The sequence below is a fragment of the Rattus norvegicus genome, chromosome 19, assembly GCF_036323735.1.
Source record: "Rattus norvegicus strain BN/NHsdMcwi chromosome 19, GRCr8, whole genome shotgun sequence".
NCBI lineage: Eukaryota > Metazoa > Chordata > Mammalia > Rodentia > Muridae > Rattus > Rattus norvegicus.
In genome coordinates this window covers 48830824-48839619 of record NC_086037.1, presented here as the reverse complement: position 1 = coordinate 48839619, position 8796 = coordinate 48830824, and the positions used below count along the sequence as shown (strand labels likewise).

The 8796-nt window shown below is 39.7% G+C and overlaps 1 non-coding gene across 1 annotated transcript; it reads right to left on the bottom strand.

The window, feature by feature from the left end:
* Window positions 1-7626: 7626 nt before the first annotated feature.
* LOC120098694 (small nucleolar RNA SNORA17) lies at window positions 7627-7758 on the bottom strand. The gene has a single exon (XR_005497116.1). It is a non-coding gene; the product is annotated as a small nucleolar RNA SNORA17 (small nucleolar RNA).
* Between the last annotated feature and the right edge of the window lie 1038 nt (window positions 7759-8796).

Here is an 8796-nt window from a genome sequence, read left to right as displayed (position 1 = left end):
CTTGTATGCCTACATTCTATCTAGGTTCCCACCATGATAATTTGAGAATCTGTAGCCAGCCCCAGTTAAATGTTTTCCCTTGAAAGAGTTACCTTGCGCCTGGTGTCTACTCACACCAGGAAACACCTAAGTAAGCACACACTCAATAGGCCAATCTTCTAAAACGCCATGTTGGTGGTTCACACACTCCACAGCAGGTACTGCGGACGTCAGAGGTACTGACATAAATTCTCAGCAGTTGACTATCTGATATCTGTTCATGTTTTTCAGGTGAAAATTGGTGACCATGATCAGTTGGTGACCATGCACAACTGGTAGCCATGATCAATTGGTGACCCTGCTTCACTCATAAGATTTCAAGTGGGCACTGATCTCTGACATAGCACTGTGAATGTGTATTGGTTTTTACTTAGTCAATTTGTTTGGGTCTAAGAGATCTCATTTTCCTGTAGTTAGGGTTATTCTTGCTTTTTTTTAAAACCTGTCTGTTACTCTGCTTTTCAGTATACTGATTAGAGAACTAATCTCTGTGAAGATCTCCACAGCATTTCATCTCTGTGAAGGTTTGTGAACTTTTTCAGGATGCTTCCAGTATTCAACCCCATAGGGTTATGAGGAAATTTGACTCAGATGGATCAGGGCTTTAAACTTTTCTTCACTACAGAAGCCTTTGTATTTCTTAAACAATCCTCAGCATATAGGTCTACAGCATAGGTATATAGCTCAAAATTCACTGAAACGAATTTACAATTTTATTTTGAAACAATATATGTGTGTGTTATGTAGTATATGTAATAATAAAATATATATATTTGTACATTTTTAAACATTATCCTTTTTTATTGGAAATTTCTTTATTTACATTTCAAATGTTATTCCGTTTTCCAGTTTCCTGTCTATAAGCTCCTTATCCCCTTCACCTCCCCTTCTTCTGTAAGGGTGTTCCCCTCTCCATCCATTCCCCTTACTGCCTCCCTAACATTCCCTTACACTGGGGGTCCAATCTTGGCAGAACCAATGTCCTCTCCTTCCATTGGTGTCCAACAAGGCAATCCTCTGCTAAATATACAGTTGGAGCCATGGGTCAGTCCATGTATAGTCTTTGTGTAATGGTTTAGTCCCTGGGAGCTCTGGTTGGTTGGCATTGTTGTTATTATTGGGTTGCAAGCCCCTTCAGCTCTTTCAATCCTTTCTCTAATTCCTCCAATGGGGTCCCATTCTCAGTTCAGTGGTGTGCTGTTAGCATTCACCTCTGTATTTGACATGCTCTGATTAGGTTTCTCAGGAGAGATCTATATCCAGTTCCTGTCAGCATGCACTTCTTAGTTTCATCAATTTTATCTAGTTTTTGTGGGTGTATATATATGGACGACATGAGGGGCAGGCTCTGAATGGCAGTTCCTTTAGTCTCTGCTTTTAACTTTGCCTTCATATCCCCCTCATTGAATATTTCCCCCTTTTAAGAAGGATTGAAGCATCTGCATTTTGGTCATCCTTCCTCTTGAGCTTCAGGTGGTCTGTGGATTGCATCTTGGGTGGTTCAAGCTTTCGGGCTAATATCCACTTATCATTGAGTGCCTACAATGTGTGTTTTTCTGTGATTGGGTTACCTCACTCATGATGATATTTTCTAGTTCAATCCATTTGCCTATGAATTTCATGAAGTCATTGTTTTGATAACTCAGTAGTACTCCATTGTATAGATGTACCACATTTTCTGTATCTATTCCTCTGTTGAAGGGTACCTGGGTTCTTTCCACTTTCTGGCTATTATAAATAAGGCTGCTATGAACAGAGTGGAGCATGTGCCTTTGTTGTATGTTGGAGCATATTTTGGGTATATGCCCAGGAGAGGTATAGCTGGGTCCTCAGGTGATGGAATGTCCAATTTTCTGAGGAACCTCCATACTACTGTCCAGAGTGGTCATACCAGTTTGCAATCCCACCAACAATGGAGGAGTGTTCCTCTTTCTCAACATCCTCACTAGCATCCACTATCACCTGAGATTTTTTATCTTAGCCATTCTGACAGGTGTGAAGTGGAATCTCAGGGTTGTTTGATTTGCATTTCCCTAATGACTAAGGATGTTGAACATTTCTTTAGGTACTTCTCATCCATTCAATATTTCTCAGCTAGGAATTCTTTGTTTAGCTCTGTACCTCATTTTTAAAAGGGTTATTTGACTCTCTGGAGTTCTTTGTATATTTTGGATATTAGCCCTCTATCATATGTAGGATTTGTAAAGATCTTTTCCCAATCTGTTGGTTGTTATTTTGTCCTAATGATACTGCTCTTTGCCTTACAGAAGGTTTGCAGTTTTATGAGGTCCCATTTTTTGATGCTTGATCTTAAAGCATAAGCCATTGGTGTTGGGTTCAGGAAATTTTCCCCAGTGCCCATGTGTTCGAGAATCTTCCCCACTTTTTCTTCTATTAGTTTAAGTGTATCTGGTTTGATGAGGAGGTCCTTGATCAGCTTGTACTTAAACTTTGTACAGGGCTATATGGCAATATTTGAATACTTCTACATGTTGATCTCCAGTTGAACCAGCACCATTTGTTTGAAAATGCTATCTCTTTTCCATTGGATGGTTTTAGCTCCTTTGTCAGAGATCAAGTAACCATAGGTATGTGCGTTCATTTCTGGGTCTTCAATTCTGGTCCACTGTTCTATCTGCCTGTCTCTGTACCAATACCATACAGTTTTTATGACTGTTGCTCTGTAATACTGTTTGAGGTCAGGGATGGCAATTCCCACAGAAGTTCTCTTATTGTTGAATATAGTTTCCACTATCCTGGGTTTTTGCTATTCCAAATGAATTTGCAAAGTGCTCTTTCTGTCTCTATTAAGAATTGAGTTGGAATTTTAACGTTGATTGCATTGAATTGGTAGATAGCTTTTAGCAAAATGGTAGTTTTTACAATATTAATCCTGCCAATCCATGAGCATGGGAGATCTTTCCATCTTTTGAAATGTTCTTCAATATCTTTCTTCAGAGACCTGAAGTTCTTATCATAAAGATCTTTCACTTGCTTGGTTAAAGTCAACAGAGGTATTTTATATTATTTGGGAATATTGTAAAGAGTGTCATTTCCCTAATTTCTTTCTCAGACTGTTATCCTTTGAGTAGAGGAAGGTTACTGATTTGTTTGAGTTAATTTTATACCCAGCCATTTCCTCCAGATTTTCCAGATTCTCCCTCCCCTCATCCTTTTGTAGTAGGATCTGATGATTTTTTTTTAATTTCCATAGATTCTATTGTTATCTCTCCCTTTTAATTTCTGATTTTCTTAATTTGGATACACTCTCTGTGCCCTTTGGCTAGTCTGGCTAAGGCTTTCTCTATCTTGTTGATTTTCTCAATGAACCAGTTCCTGGTTTTGTTGTTTCTTTATATAGTCCTTCTTGTTTCTACTTGGTTGATTTCAACCCTGAGTTTTATTATGTCTGGGTGTATTTGCTTTTTTTGTTGTTGTTGTTGTTCTAGAGCTTTTAGGCTTTTAGTTGTGCTGTCAAGCTGCTAGTGTATGCTCTCTCCAGTTTCTTTTAGCCGGCACTGAGAGCTATGAGTTTTCCTCCTAGCACAGCTTTCATTGTGTCCTGTAAATTTGGGTATGTAGTTCCTTCATTTTCATTAAATTCTAAAAAGTCTTTAATTTCTTTCTTTAGTTCTTCCTTGACCAAGTGATCATTTACTAGTGTGTTCTTCAACTTCCATGTATATGTGGGCATTCTGTTGTTATTGTTGTTATTGAAGATCAGCCTTAGTCTGTGGGGACCTGATAGGATGCATGGGATTATTTTTATGTTTCTGTATCTGTTGAGGCATATTTTGTGAATGATTATATGATCAATTTTGGAAAAGGTACCATGAGGTTCTGAGAAGAAGGTATATCTTTTTACTTTAGGGTGGAATGTTCTATAAATATCTGTTAAGTCCATTTGGTTCATAACTTCTCTTAGTTTCTCTATGTCTTTTTTAAATTTTTGTTTCCATGATCTGTCCATTGATGAGAGTGGGGTGTTGAAATCTCCTACTATTACTGTGTGGGGTGAAATATATGGTTTGAGTTTTAGTAAGGTTTCTCTTATGAATGTAGGTGCCCTTGCATTTGGAGTATAGATATGTATGATTGAGAATTCATCTTGGTGGATTTTTACTTTGATGATTATGAAGTGTCCTTCCTTATCTTTTTTGATAAGTTTTGGTTGAAAGTTGATTTTATTCGGGATTAGAATGGATACTCCAGTACGTCTCTTCAGATCATTTCCTTGGAAATTCATTTTCCAGCCTTTTACTCTGATGTAGTGTCTGTATTTGTCTTCGAAGTGTGTTTCTGTATGTATGAATGCTGGGTACTCGTTAGCTATCCAGTCTGTTAGTCTATGTCTTTTTATTGGGGCATTGAGTCTATTGGTGTTGAGAGATATCAAGGAATAATGATTGATGCCTCCTGCTTTTGTTCATATTTAGAGGTGGATTTATGTTTGTCTCTCTTTTTTTTTGTCTCCTTGAAAGGAGATTACATTTTTCTTCTTTAGGGTTTCCGTCCTTGTGTTGGAGTTTTCCATCTATTATCCTTTGTAGGGCTGGATTTGTAGAAAGATATTGTGTAAATTTGGTTTTGTCATGGAATATCTTGGTTTCTCCATCTAAGATAATTGAGAGTTTTGCTGGATATAATAGCCTGGGCTGGCATTTGTGTTCTCTTAGGGTCTGTATGACATTTGTTCAGGATTTTCTGGCTTTCATAGTCTTTAGTGAGAAGTCTGATATAATTCTGATAGGTCTACCTTTATATGATACTTGACATTTTTCCCTTACTGCTTTTAATATTCTTTCTTTGTTTTATACATTTGGTATTTTGACTATAATATGAAGGGAGAGTTTCTTTTCTGATCCAATCTATTTGGAGCTCTGTAGGCTTCTTGTATGTTTATGGGCATCTTTTTCTTTAGGTTAGGGAAGTTTTCTTCTAAAATTTTATTGAAGGTATTTAGTGGCCATTTAAGTTGGAGTTTTCACTCTCTATACCTATTATCCTTAGGTTTGATCTTCTCTTTCTGTCCTGGATTTCCTGCATGTTTTTGCTAGCAGTTTTTTGTTTTTTATATTATCTTTGATGTTCTTTTCGATGTATCCTATGGTATATTCTGTTCCTGAGATTCTCTCTTCTATCTCTTGTATTCTGCTGGTGATGCTTGCATCTACGACTCCTGATCTCTTCCCTAGGTTTTCTATCTCCAATGTTGTCTCTCTTTGTGCTTTCTTTATTGTTTGTATATCTATTTTTAAATCTTGGACAGTTTTGCTCAATTCCTTCACCTGTTTGGTTGTGTTTTCCTGTAATTCTTTATGGGATAATATTTGTGTTTCTTCTTCAAGGGCTTCTACTTGTTTAGTTGTGGTTTCCTGTATTTTTTTAAGGGAGGTATTTATGTCATTCTTAAAGTCCTCCGTCATCATCATAAAATGTGGTTTTGAATCTAAATCTTGCTTTTCCAGTGTGTTTGGATATCCAGTATTTGCTTTGGTGGGAGAACCGGGCTCTGATGATGCCAAATATTCTTTGTTTCTGTGACTTAGGTTCCTGTGCTTGCCTCTTGTCATCAGGTTGTCTCTGGTGTTAGCTTGTCTTGCTGTTTCTGACAGTGGCTTGTCCCTCCTGTAGGCCTGTGTGTCAACCCTCCTGTAGTCCTTTTTACTTGTTTTCTCTCAGCCAGTTCTGGGAACAGAGTGCTCTGCTCTCAGATGTGTAGGTGCTCCTGGCAACTGTCTTTTAGCTGTTGGTCCAGGCTGGAGCTGGAATGGTCCTGCCCCTGCCTGCTCCTAGGTCCCTGCGCCCAGATGCCACAGATAGCATTAGGCGATTCCCTCTTGGGTCGGGAATTTGGGCAGAGGGTAGTCTCCTCTGATTTCTCAGGAGTGTCCACACTTCTGAGTGTCCAGCTCTTTCCCCCACCAGATTTGGTTCCATTTTTTAGCTTTTTGTTGGTTCTTTGTGAATTTTACATCATGTACCCCAATCTCACTCATCTCTTCCTCCTCTCATACCTGCCCTCCACCCTTGCAACCTCCACACTACGGAAAAATATCTTGTGAAAGTTGTAATGTGCCACAATGTGTCTCACAGTATACCCTTTTGTTCACATTTCTTCCCTTGCAAATAATTATTGCAATGACTGGTTGATCTCATATAAGGCCTTTAGCTTCTGTTACTCTATCAACACTGAACCTCAATGGGACTCCTCTTAGATATACTGTTGCTGCCCTGTGTCATGGAAATCCTGTAGTTTTGGATCTGCAGGATGAATCTGTTCATTCATTCCAGATGAGTAGATGTTGGGGTGGGACAATTCAAAGTTCTGGATCTGTGCTTGAGAGATATCTGATCTGGTCAGTTGTCCAGTTCTTGCACTCTCATGCCTTTAGAGCCAGCTCACCCGCTCCCACCATAAAGGTCAGCTCTGTCCTGGTGCCCAGAAGGGCACAGGGCCCATTCTATCAAGTACTACAGCAGGAGAGGGACAGGGTCAGTTCTCTCATTCTGGTGTCCTCGGGGACAGCTATCCTGTATGCTGTAAGTGGCAAGGAGTGAGGAAAGGAGGGTATATCTCCTTGCCTGCCCATGCCACACAAAGCTGTCAAGTGGTGCAGTCCAGTCTCATGCTTCTGCCTCTAGGGTCAGCTCTATTTTGCTGCTCCTGAGTGCTACAGCTAGTGAGGGACAGGAACAGCTCTGCTGCTCTCATGATGACAGGACTAGGTGTTCTGCCTGGCAGGCGATGAGGGACAAGGCTGGAAAAGTGTATCTTTCCCTCATCCATCTACTTCAGGTGCACAAGTAGTAAGGTCAATTTTCCCACATATGTTTTCCTTGGTGCCTGCTCACTCATGAATTCTACAATATGCAGGGCTCTTTCTTCTAAGCACTGCAGCTGGCTAGGGACAGGATCATCTCTCCTTTTCTCATACCTCTAGGTCAGCAATCCCACAACGCCCAGGTGAGGACTTTTCTGCATACACCCTGGACATCAAGAAGTCCCCGAGTGGCAACACAGACTGGGGAATCAGCTTGGTCTTGGTGGTAACAGAACCCTGCTGCTACAGGGCCATAGACCCAAATATGGCTCCCAGTGGAATCATAGGTCAGGACCCTACCATGGTCCTAGGTGGCATTACACACACATCAGGCCATTCCTCACTACCCTCAAATCTGCAGTTCTGCCTCTTTTCATTGTGCCCACATTCTTCTGGTTTTCTTTCTCCTCCATTTCACTACCACAAGTGTCTGGGATCATCTCAGGAGTAGTTTCAGGGCTGATATGTCCCACTAGTGCATTATAATGCTAGGCAAATGTCATCTCAGGCATGGTCTGTTCCCCATCCCAGGACTATGTAGAAACAGACTGGTGGTTAACTCCTCAGGTAAGTTCCTCAACCAGTCCACTTGAAGTGGTCTCTTACAAGGGTAATCTGTCATAGGGTTCACTCCTGCCTGGGACCCAGGTCCCCAGGTGGGGCTCTTCTAGTCTCCAGCTTGCTTTCCATCAGGAGTACCTATCTCAGTCTTCCTGGCACCTTACTGGTGATTGTCTCAGACTTCCCTTCTTTCAGGGGAATGTTTTCAAAGCCACTAACTATTCTGATGTTCACAGGTCAGAACATTGAGTGTAGACATAGGTACACTCCTCTCTGTCACCTACTGATGCATATGCAACACAGAAGCCACACCTGCAGTGACTCTTGGGACAGGTATGTTTACCACTTTTAAAAGCTAAAGAAAATAGGCATTCTAATGAGGCATATGTGATTATTAATTTTTACATAAAGGGATAACTCTTAGCTAAATGCTTGATACTGAAAAATGAAGATCTAACATGTTCCAGAGCTGCTTGATACTCAATTTTTATAATCACCAATGTCTTTTCACATAAACACATAACACAGGACAGCACAAGTATATTTAAGATCATTTTAGAAAATTTTAGAGATACTACTGTAATCTTAAGTCAAAATTCCCTGAAATTTAATGAAAGTCAAGTCAGCAACTCAAGTAACAATTTTTAAAATGATATATTCTAAACCAATCTAATACAAATCTATACCAACTTGATACCTGCTGATGAATGATGTAAGGGAATAATGAAAGTCTTTCTTTTTCATAATTAAACTATTGTGCTTCTGTGAAAACAGAAAATTTTGTGCATACAATAAACCACCCTAATTTATAGCGTGTAACACTGTCAAATTTGACGTGAAGCTTTCCAAGCTGAATTTGTTGACTTACCAGTGTTGTGATGGCTTGCAGGACACAAAGCCATGGGTCGAAGAGAGCTGCAGTGATGATGCCACTATGGAGCATGGACAATGACTCTAGAAACTCTTCAGATAAATTAATTTTGGATTATTTTTTCTTCATTGAACATTCAAAAATGAATGTTACAGAATATTTCACAATCCCTCACATTCAGTTACAGGATCCCATATAATGACAACCCATACTTGAAGGCTTTGTGCTCTGGATATAAGCCTTGGTTACAGCTCTCTATACAACAACCTTCAAGACATACATCTCATGGTAAATGGCATCATCTCCCTTTGTAAGAGGGATAGAGATTACTTATTTATTTATTATGATGCATATGGTCTTCTTGGGGAATCCACTGTCTTTAGTCACTGATCTTTGGGATTAGATCATTAATGTTCAAAAGCAGATGGATGATCCCAGATCGGAGAACAAACTTACCACTTCTCTCCTCTACTTTATCTAGAGAATTGATCTTATCTCATG